The 20,268-nt window shown below is 43.3% G+C and overlaps 1 non-coding gene across 1 annotated transcript; it reads right to left on the minus strand.

The window, feature by feature from the left end:
• Positions 1–19,365: 19,365 nt before the first annotated feature.
• On the minus strand, positions 19,366–19,439 carry Trnat-ugu. The gene has a single exon. It is a non-coding gene; the product is annotated as a tRNA-Thr (tRNA).
• Positions 19,440–20,268: the final 829 nt, after the last annotated feature.

The following is a 20,268-nucleotide window of genomic DNA, read 5'->3' on the forward strand; positions in this document are numbered from 1 at the left end:
TTGAATTTTGCTTAACTGATAAATGTGTTTATACTTTTAAAAGGAACTCATATTTGTCATGTTTGAGTCTTAGAAAGTTTGTTTTTGGTGAAACACCCCAAAAGATATAAAAGAATTGCAAGTTTTACCGCAGATGTTAGTTACCGTTGGAGAACTTTCTAGAACAATGGCACTCAACTTGTGTGGGTTACTGCTTTTTGGGGGGTCAAATGACCTTTTCATAGGGGTCACCTAGGGCCATCAGAAGACACATTATATGATTTATAGCAGTAGCAACAAAAACAATTATATGGTTGAAGGAGATCACCACAACCTGAGGAATTATATTAAAGGGTCATAGGATTAGGAAGGTTGAGAACCACAGTTCTAGAAGAATATGGAAAATTTCAACTTCAAAAGGGTCAGCTAAAATATTAATTCAGAATTTGCCAGGATGCTATTCATTTGCAGTCCCAAACATTTGTGCCACAGCATTGCCTAGGAGACAAGATTCCAGGCCTGCCTGTGAGGGCTTATCCACATTGTTAGGCTCTGAGCATGCCTGGGAACCATCACCTACATTAAGTTAATGGAAATGGGAAGACTCACCGTCTCTACAAGTGGCACCATTCATCTCTCTCCCATCCAAGTACTAACCAGGCCCGACCCTGCTTAGCTTCCGAGATCAGACGAGATCGGGCGCGTTCAGGGTGGTATGGCCGTAGACCATTCATCTCTCTCTGCCACTGCAAGTGGCACCATTCCATGGGTTGGGGTCTTGAACTGAACAGGAAGCAGAGAGCAGGGTGAGCATGGAGTGTTCATCTCTCCTTGCTTCTCCGTCTCAGGTGCAGTGTGACCAGCTGTCTTAGCCTGCTGCCACCATGATTTGTTCATCATGATGGACTGTACCATCCAGCTGAGAGACAGAATAAAATTTCCCTTTCTTGAGCTTTTTCTGCCAGGTGTTTTATCTCGGCAGAGAGACCGGCAACTAACAAAAATGGCAGTGTTTTTAATGTATGGATTTCAGCCTTCAAACCTGCACGGGTTTCTCTGTAGCTTCCTGTGAATGCCTTGGTTGTATTTAATAGAAACTGTAGATATTTGATGCTGAAAAATCCACATGGATAGCACAAACACTTTGCGGTCCTCCTACAGATATGTGGAGGCTTCTGTACATACAAATAAAAGAACAATTTTGTATTTGGGTAATAGCCATAGTGGAAACATGAGCTTATTTTCTAAAAATATCCAAAATGATGAGAATTGCAAACTCTTCAAAGGTCAACAACTTGGCTATTCATGCCATTCATAGCCTTTCTTCTCTTTTTGGTTTAGAAACAGACAGCAACCACTAGACAATGTCTCCTTAGCAGACAGTGAGTCTTAATATTTTCATTGCAAGTTATACTACCAAAAGTCTAGAGAAATCTGCATTTCTCATGCCCATCTAAAAGCAAACATGAAAGGAATTTGAAATTTCCCTTTTTGTAGATCTATGTTTTACCTAGTTAAAAGGGGGAGGGGCGGACAGACAGTGGTGGTGCACACTTCTAATTCCAGCACTTGGGAGGCAGAGACAGGTGGATCTCTATGGTCTACAGAGCGAGTTCCAGAACAGGCTCCAAAGCCACAGAGAAAGCCTGTCTGGAAAAACCAAAGGGGGGGGGGGGAGGGCAGGGGGAGGTGGTGGTGGCAGGAGCAGCCATTTATAAATTAAAAACAAACCAACACATTCTGGGTATGGATTTTTCTTAACTTCTTTCTTATAGAACAAACAGAGAAGTTACAGTAGAAACAAGGAGGAGACTAGAAAGAGTGCTTACTGGCTCTTGTCCATTCCCCAGGAATTTTTATTTGCCTATTATTTGAAGAGCTTCTAGCATCCATGACCATGACTTAGAAGCAGGAGTCAGGCCTGTCTCAAGGGTGCCAGAGCATTTGCTCAGTCAATAGATTTAAGTGCTGTATGACATCATTTCCCTTTTGGGGGTTCTTTTTTTAATTAAATATAAGAAAAGAAATAGGTATGAACCATCTGGAATAAAATGCTTAAATACCATAGTCTTAAAAAAATGCCTTAACGAAAAATTGAACACAAGTAAGAAATACTGCTGCTATCAAGCTGTAAGTGCCCCCATCAGTAATGCTGGTTTAATTTGATATTTATTTGGTATTTATTAAGTGATAAATTATGTGGAAGTAGAAGAGCCCAAGAGTGTGATAGACCAGATAAAGAAACAATTGTGACATGGAGTTTAAACAAAAATAGCTTCAGGAAGAAGCAATTGTCCCAAAAATCTTGAATACTACTAAGAAATTGACTGAGCAAACTATGGAATACTTTAAGGGTGTCTTCCATTATTTGTGATGTCTTAGGTTATGGAGTAGTTCATGAACATTGTATCCCTCCATGAAGTTCTTGCTGTTGAAGTACCTTGGCTAGGCTCTCTGTTCCTGTTTGGTCCCTTACTAACACACAGGGCATATCAGGAAGACATTAGATTCTTTGGATAGAGGACACTGGGTAGTTCTTATATCCCTCAGCCCTAAAGTCAGTGACTCATAGGCAAGTTACTCAAATGAGGGATGGCACTTTCTTCCATCTGAGTTGGGGAGCTCTCTTGGTACTTATAGAAAACTGTTGGGTATGGAAATTTTGAGGGTAGAAGTTGTGAGGAGCTGGGCAGTGGTGGTGCACGCCACACCTTTAATCCCAGCACTCAGGAGGCAGAGGCAGGCAGATCTCTGTGAGTTCCAGGCCAGTGTGGTCTTCAAAGAGAGTTCAAGGATCGTCTCCAAACCTACAGAGCAACCCTGTCTCGAAAAGAAAAGCCAGAAGAAGGAGAAGGAGAAGAAGAAGAAGAAGAAGAAGAAGAAGAAGAAGAAGAAGAAGAAGAAGAAGAAGAAGAAGAAGAAGAAGAAGAAGAAGAAGAAGAAGAAGAAGAAGAAGAAGGGGCCCCCCTGGGAAAGAGACTAACAAGGAGTTAGACATAGATATAATGGGAATCTCAAGAGTGCAAGGAGAGTCCAAGTTTCAGACACAGCGTGGTAACCCAATACATGAAGAAGCCTCTGAGAGTCTTAAACTCATGTGCTTAATACGTGGCATTGACTTTTATAAGGCAATTTATCATAATGCAATGAGTTTTGACAAGATCTCAACTTTAAAAGGGCAGGAGGATGGCCATTGGCAGTCTCAGCCTGGAAAGATGTACAACTGCCCAGGCTAGAAAAACTGCTCAGGAGGTGGACAACACAGGTGTCAGCACATTGGATGGATTGTGTCTTTCAAGAGTACCTTCCAGGAACCTCGGAAACACTGGGAGGGTCCTTTCTTGGGAAGAGATTCAGTTTGGTGAGTTGGATGGAGCCCTCAGAGTAATTAAAGAAGGTTACAGGGAAAAGACAGTGGCATTAACCAGCGCTCAAATGTGTGGGAGGGAGATTGCAAGAAAGAAGAGCCAATGGCTACCTCTCTCAAAGAGAGTGACTCTTTGTCCATTAGCATTTATCAATTGCCATTAGCGACTCAGCTAGGGGTGAGGTATTGATAGTCCCTCCTGCTCCATGTTGGAATTGTTAACTTTCTGGATCTTGTGGAGGTCTTGTGTGTGCAAACAGCTGCTGTGACTTCGTCCGTGTATGGGTCATGTCAGAGTTCTTCTCAGTCTTCAGGTTTTTATGCCCTTTCCACACCGTCTTCAATTCTGCTCCCTGAGCCTCGTAGTGGGTAGGGATCATACAGCTGTGTCATCTATTCCTCAACACTCACAGCCTATTATTCTCAGCATTCAAGCAGTTGGAATTTAAGGACGTATTTTCTCTACAAAGAATCTCACAAGCTAAACAAAAATCTGTACAACATCTATACAGAAGCCAGTGTTGAGCGGCACTTGAATTTCACATTTGTACTAGAACAACTGACTGGGCCCACACACACTCCACAGGCACCACAGAACAGCCATTTAATCTTCCTCTTTTTCGTCTTCCTCCCCCCCCCTTCATTTTCTATTCATTCTTCTTCAAGCCTGCTCCCCTACCAGGGCCTTTCTCTCTTACATCACTTTTGTCCTCTGCAAGGAATGCAATATCCTGCAGTTCATACTTCTCCTTTAGCTCAGCTGCCTTCTGCCTTCTCATGGCATATGGTGGTTTATCTTCGGCTGACTTCTCAGACCACATCTCACCCTGTTTCCTTGCTGCATTCCCAACGCACAAGCCTGGGTGTTCTCCCTTGATCTTCTGAGAACGTTCTGAGTAAAGAAGGAAGAAGGCAGATGGTGGTCTTTTAGGTGTGTTTGGATTTTTTTTCTTTCCTTTCTTATTGCCTTATCAGGAACATATTTCTTTGTGTGTTCTCAAAGCAGCATAGCAGCCTTGTCACTTTGAGCTGTATCTTCCAGCTGCAGTTTCTCCTTTGCCAGTATGGCCTTCTTCAAGACTCAGCAAAGTTGGCCTGGAACCTGGGCACTGGGCATTTCTTCTGCTGCTCTTCTATCAAGCCTGCCCCAGTCACCAGGTTCTCCTTTACTCCCGATGACCCCAAGGGTCTTTACCCAAGTGAGCTTTTTTGTGAGTTCAAAGCAAATACTTACATCCCAAGACTGATGGGAACTGGTTTCTTTACTTTAGCTTTGAGTTTTCCATCCCTCATTGTGGTCCAAGAATTTTGGTAATAAAACAAGAAACTAACTCTTGTCTCAGTTTGGTAATAAAGTTGCTACCTCCTATACAGGCATGTACCTGTGAATTTTTTTTTAAGCATGTGGTGTTTTCAAGACTGGGTTGTAGCTCAATTGGCAGAATGCTTGCCTAGCAAACACCAAGCCTTGGTTTCAATCCCCAGTACTGCATAAGGTAGGGATGGTGACTCATGTCTATAGTCTCCAAAGTCCATAAGCAGACTCAGGAGGATCAGAAGTTTGAGGTCATCCTCAGCGACACAGTGAGTTTGAGGCCAACCTTATCTATATGAACACCACTAAAAAAAAAGGTTGATGTTTCCTCTCTTTTTTTCCCTGTGTTTTCCAAGTTCTTTTGGTAGACAGAAGGAAAGAAATGAATATTTATTGACTTCCGTGTCTTGTACCAAATTTGTATATTAAATGTCTGTCAATATTATAACAAATCTTAAATTTTATCCAGAGACAGTTTTTATATTGTTATCTTTGTGTGCCCTGGATGCATGACAGTAATGTCCACCTAAGGTGCTTAACTAGCTTTTCTGTGACTGAATTATTTAAATTTATTGTCTTCCTCTAGAGCCCAAAGCTTTGTAGTTTTTTGGTTCATTTGTTGTTGCTTTGTTGTTATTGATGTTGTTTGAGATGCCGAGGCTGGAGCCCAGGACCTTGTACATGCTAGACAAGCAAGTGCTCTACCACCGAGCCTCCAGGCCTCTGCTGGAGCTTTTGTAGCTGAGGATTGTACTGAAAAAAGTCTTTCAGCTTTTAGATTGGCAAAAGATGCCCCTGCACCACACACAGCTGCAACCAAAGCAGAACGAGAAATAACCACATCCAGCAGACAGACATTATGATGGAGTAGGTGTGAGGATCAATTCAAAAGATCTATCACTTCCTCCTCCGGGTTCTCATCTATGGGATTCAAAACCTTCCTTGTCTTTGAAGCTTTGGATGACACTCTCTTCTATCATCTACTCCCATTAACTACCACACGTCTTCACATCTGAAGAAACTGACAAGCAGGCATCCCGAATAGTCCTCCAGACATTCAAGAAAAAGCTCTTGACAGAGGACAAATTGTTTCTAGTGGTTTCTTCCCTAGATTTCATTTTGCACTGTTGTTTAATTTTAAGACGTTTGCTGATCTCTCTTAGGCCTGCAATGGAGGAAGCACCTCCACCACAAGGCAGTTCAAGGGTGCTCAGAAGGACCAAGCGCAGCCTCAGCTCCCAGGTTAGCTCTTGCAACGGTTGTGTAGGTTTCCAAGGAAACATTGCTGATGGAGAGTTATGAAGATGCAGATATTTGCAAGTGGGTTAGAGAGCGACTTCTACCTGCAGATTAGATTCCTGGCCCTGGTCTTCTGGATGTTAGGGAAACACCACCAGACAGTGCTCACTGTTGCCACTAATTCAAGAAGGTACTGCTAAGCGAGCTCTCTAAGCCACAGTCAATAAGTGGGACCTCCTGAAACTGAGAAGCTTCTGTAAGGCAGAGGATATGGTCAATAAGACAAAATGGCAGGCTACAGAACAGGAAAAGATCTTCACCAACCCCACATCTGACAGAGGACTGATCTCCAAAATATATAAAGTACTCAAGAAACTAGACACAAAAGTATGAAATAATCCAGCTAAAAAACGGGGTACAGATCTAAACAGAGAATTCTCAACAGAAGAAATGCAAATGGCCAGTCTATATACAGAGTTCAAGGACTCTTATAATATTCCAAAATAGAAACCTATAAAATATAATCTTAAAATTAAAGCCAGGCAGTGGTGACACACACCTTTAATCCCAGCACTCGGGAGACAGAGGCAGGCCGATCTCTGTGAGTTCAAGACCAGCCTGATATACAAGAACTAGTTCAAGAACAACCTCCAAAGCCATAGAGAAACCCTGTCTGGAAACTTCCGCGCCCCCCCCAAATAGTCTTAAAATTAGCAAGAATTAGTTTTCCCCAAGGATGAGCCCACCAATTGGTTATTCAATACCAAGTGATTAGAACTAAAATCATATACATCTAAGTGTGTGTGTGTATGTGTTATAATCACAATGATAAAAGAAAAAGAGGCCATGAATTTGAGAGGGGGTTGGGTAGAAACATGGGATGAATTAAAGGAGGAGAATAATGTAAATATGGTATATATATGTATAATTTTATACAAATTATATAAATATATGAATATGACATATATAATTTTAAAACTGAATTGAATAAAAAATAATTCTCAAAATGGGCTGGAAAGTTAAGTCAATGCTTTTACAGAGGACCTGAATTTGGTTCCTAGAGCACACATTGGCTTACAACCAACTGTAACTCCACCTCCAGGCAGATCCAACACCTATGGCCTCCTCCAGTGCCCACAATCACATACATATTCATAATTTAAAATAATAAAAATAATAAAAAATAGTTCTAACACTTTCTCAAAATCCTCCTAAACTGTCTATAGATTATGAAATAATTATTGCATAAATACAAATTTTTGGTGTCTTTGGATTAAAAGGATACTTTTTATGCATATAGCTAAATGTGGCATATTATTTAATCCTATAGATTTTCTATAGATATTCTGTATTGATATGATTACATTGGTCATTATATTAAGATATTTAGAAGGCCAGGGAGATAGTTAAAAGTACTTTCTGCCAAGCATGACAGGGCCCAAATGGTAGAAAGAATCAACTCCTGCAAGTTCGTTCTCTCTCTTGCTCTCTTTCTCTCTCTCTCTCTCTCTCTCTCTCTCTCTCTCTCTCTCTCTCTCTCTCTCTCTGTCTATCTCTCTGTCTCTCTCTCATTGTTGGACTTCCTTTTGGGGACCACCAGACCCCAGGTAATGACATGATGGAGACTTCTTATTAATTATGAAAGCTTGGCCTTTAGCTTAGGCTTGTTCCCAACTGGCTCTTATAACTTAAATTAACCTGATTTTATTAATTTACATTCTGCCATTTGGTTGTTTTCCTCTGTTCCATTGTGTATGTTCAACTCTCTCCGTGTCTTGTGGGCATCTCCCCTGAGCCTAGACTATAACCCTCCTAGTTCCCCTCTTTTCTCAGAAGTCCCACCTATTATCTCCTGGCTAGCTATTGCTCTTCAACTTTTTATTAAATAATCACAGTGGCATATCTTCACACAGTGTAAATAAATACCCACAACATCTCTCTCTCTTTCAAACACGTAAATACAGTTATGTGAAAATTTTAAAGATTTATTTTTATTATGTTTAACTTATGGGGACATGGATGTGAATGTGTGCCAGAAAAGTCTATGCCCCTGTGTTGGGGTGAGCCCACAATACTGTCCACGCCCAAAGGGGCGGGGACAGGGTATGGGCACAGGTGAGATATTTAAGGAAAGTAAAAGGAAAACCTCTCTCTCTTGGAAGCAAGCCATGTTCCCAGAGCTTCTATCTCTGTTTGTCTTGTAAGTATATCGAATAAAAATATTAGATGTCTTCTTCCGATAGCGTCATTGTCATCATCACCCCTGGGGGCAAGAAAAGAGTGCTAATGTCAGTCCTGGGGCTGGAGTTAGATGTGGTTGTGAGGTGTCTGATATGGGCCCTCTGAAAGGACAGTAAGTGTTTTTAACTGCTGGACTGTCTTTCCAATCCCTAAAGTTAAAAGAGAGAGAGAGGAAGGAGGGAAGGAGAGAGAGAGAGAGAGAGAGAGAGAGAGAGAGAGAGAGAGAGAGAGAGAGAGAGAGAGAGAGAGACAGGCAGGCAGACAGACAGACAGACAGACACAGAGACACAGAGACACAGAGAGAGAAGAAAGGAACAAAGAAAGAAAGAAAAAGAAGTAAAACACTTAGAAATTTTCTTGGATGAATAACCCCCTCCTAGCAATTCTTCTGCGTCCTCCAATCTTTCGTCATTATTGGTCCTGATGACATCTGCAAGCAGGAAAACTCCTTTCCTTTAACTTGGGTGGTTTTTGACTGTTGGACTGAATCAATGTTTTGTGAGGGTTCTGTTGAGCAGATCCTTAAAATAGCCTCCAAGGAGGCTGGGGTGTGAGAATCTAACACTGATTCAGACTTTATCTCTGGGATCTTCTTGTTTGGTTTGGTTTTGTTTTTCTAAGGAAGGGTCTTGTGAAATAGCCTGGGAAAGTCTCCAATTCACTATGAAGTTCAGGCTGTCCCAAACTGCATCTTTTTTTCTCAGCTCCATCAATGCTGACAACACAGGCAGGAGGCACCATATCATTTAACACTGAATCTTATTAGTGGTGCAGAATCACCGCTTGTACACAAGAATGTTTGTTGAAGAAGGCCTTCAAAGTCATGGTGATCTATAGTCAAATGAGGTAGTGATGTGTTGGCCATATCCGCTGCAGAGCAGCAGCTCCTGTTTGTTGATGTGTGAAAGTCAAGGAAAGCACGGAAGTCAGTTGAAAAACAGCAGAATGGAATTAAGACAGATTGTTTCCATTTCTTCCAACAAATGGTAAAGCTACTTACAAACATATGCACCAAGTAAGAACAGTTTTATGATCTTTATAGAGGATCTCTCAACATAAATTATAAATATCTCAGTTAAGCTTTGACATCATATTGGAAAATATATGTATGCACAGTAGTAGACAAAGATGAGAGATCTCTCAGGGTCTCTAACATCTACAAAACTGGATCCTTGAACACTCAGGGAGGGGCAGATAAAAGGAGGAATGGGCCACCAAGAAACGGTAGATATTTGAGGTGATGGAGGGACTAAGTGCTCTGACTGGATCAATACAGGGTGTATGAGGGAAAGGACATATCACATTGTACCCCCAAAATGTGTACAATTATCATATGTTCATCAAAATTGTAACAGACCCCCTCCAGACCTTAGCAGAAATGACCCCATGATGACAGTACTAGTCAGACCATAAAACTAAGACATAAAATGTAGACAGTACCACCTGCCAAAATGAAAACAAAGACCTAATCCATCAAAGTCCATAGTCCTGGAAAAGTCTCTAAATGTACTAGTTTGCTTTTTAGCTTCTGTAGTTCTACTTCTGGCTAACTGTTCTTGTTAACTGAAGTATGTCAACCCAGGACATGGTTTTTGTGATTAAAAGCTCAACCTGAGAAAAGCTTGGGCCTGGAATCCCAAATGCCTAGTGCAAGTTACTAGCTGGCTAATAAAGACTTCTATTGGTTTACTGAGCAGTCTTTGCTGGTGGACACCCCATGACAGGATGAAAGAGCAAATTATGTATTTCTACACAAGGGAGAAAAGCTAAGTAAAAGATTCCAAGAAGATATGCTATTAAAAGCAATCCATAGCCAGGATGGTGGTGGCACAGGCTTTTACTCCCAGCACGTGGGAAGCAGAGGTAGGAGGATCTATGTGAGTTCAAGGCCAGTCTGATCTACAGAGCAAGTTCCGGGAAATCCTGTCTCGAAAAACAATAAAACAAACAAACAAAAAAATAAAATAAAATAAAAAAGAGGAAAGAAAGAGAGAGAGAGAGAGAGAGAGAGAGAGAGAGAGAGAGAGAGAGAGAGAGAGAGAGAGAGAGAGAGAGAGAGAGAGAGATCCATGTATACATGTTACACTTGGTTCTCAGGGCACAAAAACCAAATGAAAAAATATCAGTGTGACAAAAGTTGTAGCATGTATGGAAAATAAGGACTAAAAGGTTCTCTAAAACCTTGTGACTAAAGCATGCCCATGTCCCCTCACCACAGCAGCCCTCTGGGTCTGGGGTCTTTAAAAGGATCTGGGGAGCTGGCTCATTTGGTAAAGTGCTTGCCATGCATATGAGTTATGTTTTGTTGCTGTGATAAAACACCACAACTAAAAAAACTTGAGGGAGGGAAGCTTATTTTGCCTTCTGGTTGCAGAGACAGAGTCCATCATAACAAGGAGGGCATGGCAGCAGGAAGCTGAGAAACCACATTTCATCACACAGGAAGTCAAGAAATCAGGAACTGAAAGTGGGGTGAGGATATATATAAGTTCTCTATATAAACTCTCAAAGCCCATTCCCAGTAGTGTATGTACTTCCTCCACCAACTGGAGACCAAGTGTTCAAATAAGTGAACCTAATAGGGACATTTCTCCTCTAAACTATCATGCCACACAGGTGTGAGGATCTGCATTTAGGTTCCCAGTACCCACATAAAAAGCTAGGCAGGCTACACAGCCTATAATCTCAGTGCTGAGGAGATGGAGGCAGAGTGGTCCCTGGGGTACACTAACCTAATTGAATCTGGGAGCTCCAGGATCCAAGAGAGGCACTGTCTCAAAAGGTGACAAAAAACTAAGGTGGAGAGTGATGGAGGAAGACATCAAAATTGACTTATGTTACACACACACACACACACACTCATACAGACACACACACATACTCATGCAGATACACACACACTCACACACACACACATGGAATGAGTCAAGTTAAATTGCTGAGAGTCTTGCACACTGCATGCACGAGCTTGGACTCTATTCAGTAGGCAATGGCGCATCCTTGGGAAACAAGAACATTTGACTGGATTCATGCCAGTGCCCAGGACCCTGCCCCTTTGAAGAAGGGGAGAGAAATGTTGGTGTCTGTGCCCCCTGGCAGAATTAAATCATCCTCTAGGTTTTTGGGCTTTGCTTTTGTCTTGCTTTGTCTCCAGGTTTGCCTCCCCTACTTGAGCCTTATTTACTGCTGGCTGCCTATGACATATGGAAAGACCATGTCAGAAAGAATGTGAATAAGGAAGAAAGCCACCACAATAATAATAATAATAATAATAATAAAAAGGTGGTGAGATTCAACATGGCTACTGAAGGTGATACCATAGTTTGGATCTCGCTACCACCCAAAGGCCCAGTTGTTAAATAAATTCTTGCTCTTTGGAATGGCAGTATTGGAACAGTAGGGAACCTTCAAGGCTGTAGGGTCTCCTGGGAGACATAAGTCACTGCAGGTGTCCCTTTGAAGGGTTTAGGATCTCCATCACTTCCTTTCTCTTTTGCATCCCAATCATGAGGTGAGCAAATCTGCTCCACCACCAGGGTGCTGCCACAGTTCCAAAGCAATAGAGCCCTTTGTGATGACCTAACTCTTCCAAACTGTGAGCCAAAACAAACATATAAGTTGATTATCCTGGGTATTTTTATTTTACATTAACAGAAAGTTGACTAATGGCAGCTTCTCTCAGATGTTGGTGGGTATGAGAATTGTGGCTTTTTAATTGGTAACTGTAGCTTAGATGCCCCAGGCCACGCTCCCTTCTATAAATACTTCTTACGGCTCTCCTGTCATTGCCAACATCATGAGCAGATCCAGGGCTCAGACGGGAGCCAGGGTGGTGTTCCACTGTGGGCAGGCCTGTGGGCCACCGGCTGCCTCTCCGGATTCTTGACTACATGTGCCAGGTTGATTGCAGTTACAGCTTTCTGCTCCCTATAATCTTGTGGGAAGGTAGTCAGAGAAGGAAGCAAAAAGCCAGGCATAATGATCCCAGTGGTTTGGCAGCCAGGACTCCTAGAGAGACCTAGGGATGCTGCATAAACCTAGATTGTCCCTAGTGATTCCCAGGGTCCTGGTGTTAGAAATAAGTTTGATAAGGAAAATAAAGAGGTCACCAATTCCACCTGAAGAGTCTGGACTGGGGAAACTACTCTTGATCAAGAAGGTATGGGGGGAAGAGAGAACCCACAGAGTCAGGAAGTGCATTTGGTTTTTCTTCTAACTCAGATGGTGACTGTCTTTTCCCCATTGACTGGTGTCTGACTTCAGTCTTAACTTAACTGGCTAGTCCGAAAAGAATTAGCGCACAGGAAATGAAGGAAGGGGAAAGGGGCCACTGCTCCAGGTCATCAAATTCCTGGAGCACAGCAGTAGACTTTTATGCAAACAAAGGTATTACTGGGCGGGGAGGTTGGGAGATTAAAATATTTGCAAGTTAGGGAAGGGATACAAAGATTTGAATTCCTTGTCCTAAACACAAGTTTTACAGTATTTGATAGAAAATACTCGAATTTGATATTTCTTACACTGGGTGCTGAAGTTGGGCAGGGAGCAGATCTAGTCAGTCTCTTGTTGGCTGGCAGAGGGAAGAGCAAATCAGATGGAAACCCCAGATCAACAGAGCCGAACACATACCTGTGCCTGAAGGGTTCTCTCTGTCTCTCTCTGTCTCTGTCTGTCTATCTGTCTGTCTGTCTGTCTGTCTGTCTGTCTGTCTGTCTGTCTGTCTGTCTGTGTCTCTCTCTCTCTCTCTCTCTCACACACACACACACACACATGAACGCTTGTGCCTGAGAGCTTTGACACATCACATGCAGACCTGGGACTTTTGTCTGTCACGTTGACTCAGAAACTTGTGACATGTGGTGGCCCAACAGAGCAACAAAGTCTACTATACAGATAGATAGGGGATGTTGTCCAGGAAACAATGTTAGATTTAGATGATTCCAGAAACTGAAGGGGGAATGGAATTCTGACCTAGAGGTCAGAATAGGGCCATAGGAAGAAAGTGAAGAGTCAGTGGTCCCCATGGGCCTGGGAAGGTGACTAACTAGCCGTAACTTCAGGACTGAATAGAAGTGGACAGAAGAGTTCAGAGCATAGATTGTGCAGAATCCCTGCTGACAGGAACCCTGTTCCCCAAAAAGGATGAAAAGAACTTTCTGAACTCTATAGCCAAAGGCAAAACAAGGTCACCTGGGATCCCTAAGCTGCCCGAGTCTCCCTGCTAGGTTCTGAATGTTTGTGTCCCATCCAAACCCGTATGTTGACTTGAGGCCACCAATGTGATGGTATGTGGAGAAAATACTTAGAAAAAGCAGTCTTCATAATGGAATTGGCTTCCTTACACGGCAGCTCAAGGATGTTCCACAGCCCTTCTGCTCTGGAACGCCCAGTGAGTGGGCCATCTCCTGCTAGTTACCTGATCACCCAAGAGCTTTGACTTTCAGCCCCTGGGCCTGTAGGAAATTAATTCCTGGTGTCCATAAACCTGTGAAGTTCTGTTATAACAGCTTGCATGGACGGAGACAACCAATCCATCGTGGGCCCTGGGACTCACCTGGGATAAAGGCTCGGGTGTGCCACCTGGAGCTCTGCCAGCGCAATGCTGGCACTGTTCTCATGCTCCCCATGTCCACTGGAGTTGGAACATGGTAGGTTTGGACAAATACCATCTTGTGCACTTGAGCTATGTTTTTAAAGCCCAATTAGCGTGATGTGGCCCAAGCTGGCCTCATGCTCTCTGGGATTCTGCTTCAACCTCCTAAGTGCTGAGGTTATAGGCATGCATTGTAGGATGCATAGACGTCCTTGTGCTCACAGATAAGCACTATGGGAACCTGGAATGTTAGCACATTCAAGGAAAAGAATGGAAAACCTATTATCTACCCAGAAGGTTGGGAGTGGCTGAGCATTCTAGCCTGGTGACTTTTGTGCTGTCTGTGTGGTGGGAGATCGCACAGACCCTCCCCCAGATCCCTATCATAAGCTTGTTTTTCTCAGTCAATCTATGGAACCCATCTTCATGGAAGGTGTCACATGTAATTTACAAAGTGTTTCAATGTAGTCACATCTGATGTTTATTTAGTTTACTTTGTTCCTCAAGGAGATTTGCGTATGTTTTATAGTACACACAGGATTGAGTTAATCATCACCAGGCATGCTATATAATTTTATGTCAGTTTGACACAAACTGAAGTCATTTGAGGGGAGGAAACCTCAACTGAGAAAATGCCTCCATAAGATCAGGCTGTAGGCCGGCCTGTTAGGCATTTCCTAAAATGATGATTGATGGGGGAGGACCCTGCCCATTGTGGGTGGTGCTATCCCAGGGCTGGAGGGTCCTGAGTTCTATATGAAAGCAGGCTGAGCAAGACACAGTGGGCAAGTCAGTACACAGCACCCCTCCATGGCTCTGCATCAGCTCCTGCCCCCAGCTTCCTGCCCTGTTCGAGTTCCTGCCCTGACTTTCTTTGATAAGGAACAGCAATGTGAAAGTGTAAACCTAATAAACCTTTACCTCTTCAACTCACTTTTGGTCAAGGTGTTTCTTCACAGTAATAGCAACTCTAAAACAACCAGGAAAGTATTCATCAAATTGTGCTATGCTTAAAAATGCCTAAAATAAACTACTCCGAGTTGGACTCCTCTAGCTTGAACCAACGGTGGTTACTTAGTCGTGTTGACCTGAAATGCCTTCTTGCCTCCCGTGGATTGTTACTCTTGGGGCTGTGGTGGTCACAGAGACCCACCTCCCACAATGCAACACCACTTCCAGCCTTTTAATGTGGTCTTAAGCTCTTTTTGCTTCCCCTGGTATCTCTGTTTTCTGAGTGTACTGATTGACTTGAGGATCCTTTCTTGGTCTGGAAAGTCTGGGCACAGACAGCCTCAACTAAGCAGTATAGTGCCATGAGTAGCAGCAGGAATGTTGCAGGTAGGCTGCCTGGATGAAATCTCACCTGTGCATCCTGGGACATTTCTGGGCTGTATTTTCCTAATCTGTAAAATATGGAACTCTTCATACCAGACTCTGGTGTGTGTGTGTGTGTGTGTGTGTGTGTGTGTGTGTGTGTGTGTGTGTGTGTTCTGGAGTATATACTTGTTGAGTGAAGCCTTTTCCTTGCCAGTCGCTTTGGTTTTTCCTCACCAGTTGCCTGGGCTCTACCGTGTTGTAATTCCCAAATAACACACAAGATGCTGTATTAATTATGAAGCTGTTGGCCTTGCTTGTTTCTTACTGGCTAGCTCTGACTTAAGTATTTACCCCATAATTTTTATTCTAAGTATTTCTCTTACCAGAGAAAAGGTCTGGACTTCTTATCCCTATGGCAGCTACATCTTGACTCCCTGTGTTTCTCCTCCCCAGAGTCCTCCTAGACTCCTAGTCCCACCTATCTTGCTTCCCTATTGGCCAACAGTGCTTTATTGACATATACACAGGACTTCCCCATCATATACTATATCACTTTAAGCAATGGTTGAGACAATGGTGTAAAATGTTGTTTAACAGTATTTTGCTGAGCCATTAATAGGCTGAATCACTGAGAATTAGGCATTTGTTGATGTGATGGTTACATTCTGCACAGGAAGAAGCTGTGAATCTACTGAATAAGCAAGAGGATACCACGGCATTGGATAGTGGAGAGAGTATAAACCAGGGATGAATGGTGGAGAATGGCTGATTTAGTTTGAGTGGTAGAGATAGACTCTTAGAGAGGTGATGCTGAATGGAAAGGAGCAGCCCTGGGAGACTGAGGAAGGTGCCTCATTGGCAAAGGGAACAGCCTGTACCATATCCAGGCCAAGGAGATGTTTGGCATGTGTGCAGAACATAAAGGGCATTGTGATTAAAGTACAGGGAATGGAACGTGTGTGTGTGATAAGGTCAGAGTAGGTAGGGACAGACCTGGAGAATTGTATAATGGAAGAATTTCAGATAATCTCATAAACGGTAAGTGGTAAGCAAATGCTAATATTAGCAAATGTCAGATAACTGACAGTGACCTCATTTATGCTTTTGAAATCTTCCTCTGACTGTGTGGTGATTTGAATGAAAATGTTTCCCATAGGCTCATAGGAAGTGGCACTATTGGGAGATGTGGCCTTGTTGGAGTAGGTGTGGCTTTGTTGGACGTTTCAGAAGCTCAAGCCAGGCCCAGTGGCTCACTTTCTCTTCCTGCTGCCCATTGATCCAGACCGCCATGTCTTCGTGTATGCCACAATGCCTCCTGCCTTGATGATTATGGACTAAATCTCTGAACCCAATTAAATGTTTTTCTTTATAAAAGCTGTCGTGTCCATGCTGTGGCTGCCAGTCGTAGTGATTACCTAATTTGTTTTAGTATTTAAAAAAACCCAGGGATCAGAAATTGATATAAAGAAATGAAAAATTCAAGGAAAGCAGAGTAATTGGCTGGCCCTCTCTGTGTGACCTCCTCTGCCAGAAACCTTCTACAGTGAAAAATCCCTGGACTCCTTCTGACTTCCTGTTCCCTCTCAGCCCCCTCCTAAATCCCTCTAAGAACTTCAGGACTAATCCCAGTCAGCCAATTGCTGATTCAATCTTTGATTCAAGGTTGCTTTACTGGCACAGTGGATTGGCTGTACGGATAATTCTTCTGCAACACCATGGTTTCTCTTTACAGAAATAGAACACTAAAACAGACGGCCAAGTGGATCTTGGATTATAAAGGAGGCAGACAAGGATGGGAGCAGAAGCCCAGTTAGTTCATTGGAGACTCCTACATTAGTGGAGTGTCAGAGCATTGGAGTGGCTACACACAACTCTGAGATAAAATCGGTAGCATTTACTGGAGACTTTATTGTCAATAGTGAAGACTGGGAGGTCTCCGAGATACCAGACTGAGGCCTCCAACCAATGATTCCAGGTTTTTGTCACCACAAGATAAAGAATTCAGATATAACACAAAGCAAGGAATTAGGAGCAAGTTTTTTTTTTTTAAACAGGGTGAAATACACACTCAAGGAGTGAGTGTGAACATCTCAAGAGAGTGATAGCTGCCAGGAATCTGGGACAAACTATACTGGAAGGAGGATTATTAATGAGCTAAGGAGGCATCAAGGGAAGGTGAGCAATTTCAGGAATATGTCTGACTTTCCTGGAAGTAGGTCAGCTATCTTGGAAAGGTCCCGTCAGGTGAATACTGAAAAGTGTCACTGGCGTCTGTTCTCCTATAGGATTTTCAGATGGGATACATTAAATGAGTGATGGGAGCAGGAAATGTTTCAGAGCTAATGACATGGATATCCCATTATAACGAAGCAAAGTGTTTGTGTCATCCACCGTGTTGCAGCCAGATGCTTTTGGATGTCCCTGCTGCACCACAGCTCTGAGGCTGCACCAGCCTCGAGCTACTACATATTTTGCCTCCCTCCCTATACCTGTGTAACCCACCTCATCGTGGACCTAGGGACTGAGGATAAAAGGGTACTGATCTTAGGTCTCTGGCTTAAGCTATTGTATGAATATTGAGAATATTGCTAGTTTAGAAATGTGTGTGTGTGTGTGTGTGTGTGTGTGTGTGTGTGTGAGACAGTGCTTGTGTAGAGGTCAGACAACAACTTGTGAGAACATGGGTCCCAGGATTGAACTCAGGACCCCAGGCTTGATGGTAAGTGCCTTCCCTTGCTTAATCACCTCACCAGCTTGATCCTTTTTACTGCTATGGGGAAATTGAGAAACAAGTTGTGGGAGTGTCTACTTAATGTATGCTACATTTAAGTCCCTACTGTCTTACTAGAGATGTCACTAGGGGAAAAGCACGGGTCCTTGAGAGCCACAGAGGCTTTCTCACCTTAGGTATACAAAGCTCGGAGAGGTAAGGTGAATCAGTGGCTTCCCAAGTTCTTGTCTCATGTATCCAAAGAAGAAAATTCACAGATCACAGAAGGTGACTATCAGGAAAGACTTCTAGGCTCACAGGTGAGCAGTGCTACCAAACAGAACTCCTAGGTGGCAGGAGTGGATTCCTGCAAATGGGTTGTCATCGAGCTTTGGTCTGGGGTCCTCTCTGAGGACTTGTGGCAGAAGCTAGTGAGGCACATGGAGGTAAGCTGGCCAGCCCAGTAGACTTACCAACTCAGTGTCCACCTGCAGCTCAGTTTCAGTCACGTGCTTACATACAGCTCCCAGGCAGTGGAATTCCTCTAGTTGTATAAAAGGAGAATACAGATAAGACCTCAGAGCAGGAACCAAAGCCCCTTTCTGGCCAAGACAAAACCAAGGACATTGCCTGCCTCCTCTCTAAACTGCCGGGCCAGTTTCTATCTCTTGTTTTCGTCAGCTGTCTGAGGAGGGAGGGTGGAGAAAAAGGACTGGAAACACAGGTCACATTAGCATTAAGTTGGAGAACCCAGAATAGACAGAGAAGAGACAAAGACCTGAACTTGGGCCCTGAGACACATCAACATTCAAAGGTTGAGCTGAGGACTCAGTGAAGGTCACCAATGAGGAAGGAAGAGCATGAGATGGCTACAATCTCACTGTCCTTTGTAAACAGAGAAATCGAGAGAAGCAAGTATTTCAAAGGGGAGGGTGTGGTCAAGGGTAACAGTTGGATACTGTGGAAAGGTTAAGTCAGTTGAGTACCGTGAAGTGTCACTGGGTCTAGCCACTGGGAGGATGGGGTGACCTTTGGGAGCCTGGTTGCTGTGGATACAAAGAGATGGAGACTTTGTGGTGATTGGGATGCAGAGAGCTTAGGGGGAAGGCAGTGGAGCTGGTGACTAAGGTCTTTGAGCTGCTTCTTCATGATTGGAATAGAAAGGAAAGGGTCAGAGAAAAACCTTTTTGCTTCCTAGAAAGAGAAAGCAAAGGTAGCCAGCCTTAGCCCAGCCCAGCCCAGTTCAGCCCTGCTCAGCCCAGCTGAGCTCAGTTAGTGCATCTCAGCACTGTACCCCAGGACAGTCCAGAGAATCACTGCTCCTTTCTGCATCTCTCCATCTTAGGAGACTCCTGGGGAGGGCGGCCCATAGCAGGTTACAGAAACCTAGCCTACCACTATTTTATGTTATTTTTAATTTAATTATTTATTTTATTTTTGGTCTTTCCAAGCATGGTTTCTCTATGTAGCTTTGGAGGCTGTCCTGGAACTAGTTCTTGTAGACCAGGCTGGTCTGGAACTCACAGAGATCTGCCTGCCTCTGCCTCCCTAGTGCTGGGATTAAAGGCATGCGCCACCACCACCCAGCTAAAATGTATCTTAGCAGGCCCCTCTGGGATTCGAACCCAGGATCTCCTGTTTACAAGACAGGCACTTTAACCAACTAAGCCATGGAGCCAACTGCTATTGCCACTATTTTAATACCAATAAGAAATAATACATTCATTTTAAAAATCACTTTGTGGATGGGTATTTAATGTTAATGACCCTTTACCTTCACCCCAAGCTTTTGGAAAGCTTCAATCTTGTTAATGAGATGCTTAAACAAATTTAACAATATGACTAATTCTGCGGTCTAGTCACTGATTCCAACGAGAATTTTCTCTTTAGGAAAAGTTCATTTGGTATGCACATTCATTTGATGTCTAGTTATAGATAATATAATTTATGGGCTGTGAGGCTAGAATATCCTAGTCTAACAATGAGCTAGTTTGAGTCTGCAATTGTTTAGTCCCTTTCGTTTCCTTAGGCAAAGCAGTTACTTAGAAAACCGAAGAACGAAAACATTGTGCTTGACTTTCCCAGCCCCATCCCCCAAACCATCCCCAAATGGTGAAGCCTGCCCTGGCTTGCCTTCCACACTCCACCCTGGAGAAACTGTTATTTCTAGACCTTTTTAGAAGCTAAACTGGTTAGTCAGAGGCATCCAACTTCGTTCAAAATGCCTCCCCTGTTCAACACCACTTCCGTGATTCTACAAGCTTTTCCATAAAGACGGAAAAGTGGGTGGGGTGGGGGAGGAGGAGGGGGAGAGGAAAGGAGAAAGGTAGAGCCTTTTAAAATGGTGTCTACACACCTTAGTTTTGAAGACAAAATAGCCAGGTATTAAAGGTGGAAAAGTTGTCCTAAACTTCACTTGGCTGCTGGGATTTATGAAGATCACGTGTTGAGTTCACCGTTCTCTGTTATCATTACATTAAAGATGGGAACAGTCTCTGCTGCTATCT

The sequence above is a fragment of the Mesocricetus auratus genome, unplaced genomic scaffold (genome assembly GCF_017639785.1).
Source record: "Mesocricetus auratus isolate SY011 unplaced genomic scaffold, BCM_Maur_2.0 Super-Scaffold_2245, whole genome shotgun sequence".
In the NCBI taxonomy this organism is placed as follows: Eukaryota; Metazoa; Chordata; class Mammalia; order Rodentia; family Cricetidae; genus Mesocricetus; species Mesocricetus auratus.